Genomic DNA, 2607 nt, shown 5'->3' with positions numbered 1-2607 from the left:
GTGTTTTATTCATCGGCCAGACTCCACATGAGCCAAAGAGAGGAGTCTGGCCTCACTGACCAGGAGGGTTTTAGGTTGAAAAAACTTGTGCTTAAAGTAAAGAAACAAATGAACAGTGATGATGTCAAAAACTCCAATGTGTGTTTTAATTAACTTATTGGTTTTAATTGTTGTTCTTAATATCTCACTTAACATGGATGTCTTTAAAGTGGGAAGTTTAAATGTCAATGGAGCCCGAGATGCAAGTAAGAGAGAACGTATTTATGAAATTGCCAGAATGAAGCACATTGATGTCATGTTTTTACAAGAAACGCACAGTAATTCTGAAAATGAGGCAGACTGGAGGAGAGAGTGGGAAGGAGAAGCCATTTTAAGCCACAACACCACTCTAAGTGGAGGAGTGGGCTTCCTCTTCTCCAGGAACTTCTCTCCAGTCTCGCTGGAGGTCGAGCATTTTATTGAGGGGAGGTTACTTTTAACTAAAGCTCGTTTTGAGAATTTCACTGCTGTTTTTATCAATGTGTACGCTCCAGCAAACGGTGCAGAGAGGAAGCTGTTTTTACAAAAAGTTAATGATGTTTTAAACAGCTGTGCCTCGGAGGATTTTTTATTCTTGGGTGGGGATTTTAATTGTACTGAAAATGCGTCTTTAGATCGCAACCACGCAGAGCCTCATCCAGCATCCCAGCATGCTCTGGGGCAGCTGGTCCACTCTCATGGCCTGGTGGACGTGTGGAGGAGGATGCACGCAGACAGCAGACAGTACACATGGTCCCACCTCAGAGAGAGTAGGATCTCCTCAGCCAGACTTGACCGTATTTATTGTTTTAAGCATCATTTTAATATATTCAAAATGTGCAGAATTATACCTGCTGGTTTTACGGATCATTCCCTGCTTTTATGTCATGTTTTTATTAGAAATATTTTGCCGAAAAGTGCATATTGGCATTTTAATTCTGTTTTAACATGTGACAAAAAGTTCAGGGAGGTTCTCGTGTATTTCTGGGGTGTTTTTAGACAGAGGAAGGGTGATTTTAGCAGTCTCAGGCAGTGGTGGGACCATGGGAAGACTGAAATTAAACTTCTATGTCAACAGCACACCCTCAATGTTACACGAGACGTCACCAGATCTATGAAGGACCTGGAGAGTGACATAGTGGAACTAGAGAAAATGAGTGAGTCCACAGGAGATCGAGGATATATTGAAGTCCTCAAAGTAAAAAAACTGGCTTTAGCCGACTTGCTAGACAGTAAAGTACAGGGTGCACTGGTCAGGTCCCGATTTCAGAACATCGCTGAGATGGATGCTCCCTCTAGCTTCTTCTTCGGCCTGGAGAAGAAGAATGGACAGAAGAAGGTAATCCACTCCTTGCTGTCAGACACGGGGCAGGAGCTCATGGAGCCAGGCCAGATCAGAAGGCGGGCGGTGGAGTTTTACTCCACTCTGTATTCTACTGAGTACGAGGAGGAAGACACACTGCTGGAGGAGTTCTGCAGTGAACTTCCTCAGGTCTCTGGAGATACTAACTCCCAGCTCGAGGAGCCGCTGCAGATGCGGGAGCTTCAGGCCGCTCTGCAAAGTATGCAGGGTCGGAGGGCTCCCGGCATTGACGGCCTGACAATAGAGTTTTATAAAGCCTTCTGGGACATTTTAGCAGTAGATATTTTAGATGTTTTTAATGAAAGTCTGGCCTCTGGTTCCATGCCGATGTCCTGCCGCAGAGCTGTTCTTACGCTCTTGCCAAAAAAAGGAAACCTTCAGGACATCAAAAACTGGCGCCCCGTGTCTTTGCTGTGTGTGGATTACAAGCTTCTGTCCAAGGCCTTGGCCAACAGGCTGAGGGGAGCTATGGAGCAGGTCATCCATCGGGACCAGACCTACTGTGTGCCCGGCAGGTCCATGGTAGACAATGTCTACCTAATTAGGGATGTTTTGGAGGTCTCTAGCTCATTGGGTATAAACACTGGTCTGATTTCTCTAGACCAGGAAAAGGCTTTTGACCGCGTTGAGCACAACTTCCTCTGGAAGGTCATGGAGAAGTTTGGGTTCAGCGCAGGTTTCATAGCTAAGATCAAGGTGTTGTACAGTGACGTGGAGAGTGTGCTGAAGTTTAACGGCGGTCTGTGTGCTCCTTTTAGAGTGTATAGAGGGGTCCGGCAGGGCTGTGCTCTGTCGGGGATGCTCTATGCACTCTCCCTAGAACCCCTACTGAACAAGATACGCTCCAGCATACAAGGACTGGTTTTACCTGGTTTTAGTAGAAACATTGTTTTATCGGCATACGCCGATGACGTCATTGTTTTTATCAGAAGCCAGAGGGATGCAGACCTTTTAGCCACTATGGTGGAAAAATTTAGCATTACATCGGCAGCGAGGGTGAATTGGAAAAAGAGTGAAGCCCTCGCTGTCGGTGAATGGCGTGACGGTCTCCCAGTTCTTCCCCAGAGCCTGGCCTGGAAGAGAGACGGCCTAAAGTACCTGGGAGTGTTTCTCGGAAAAGAAAGCATGGTCCAGAAGAACTGGGAGAACGTCACAGAAAAGATTGAAGGAAAACTTTCCAAATGGAAATGGCTGCTCCCTCAAATGTCTTTTAAAGGTAGGGTTCT

This window comes from Enoplosus armatus, chromosome 20, assembly GCF_043641665.1.
Source record: "Enoplosus armatus isolate fEnoArm2 chromosome 20, fEnoArm2.hap1, whole genome shotgun sequence".
In the NCBI taxonomy this organism is placed as follows: domain Eukaryota; kingdom Metazoa; phylum Chordata; class Actinopteri; order Centrarchiformes; family Enoplosidae; genus Enoplosus; species Enoplosus armatus.
Note: the sequence above shows the minus strand (reverse complement) of the source record.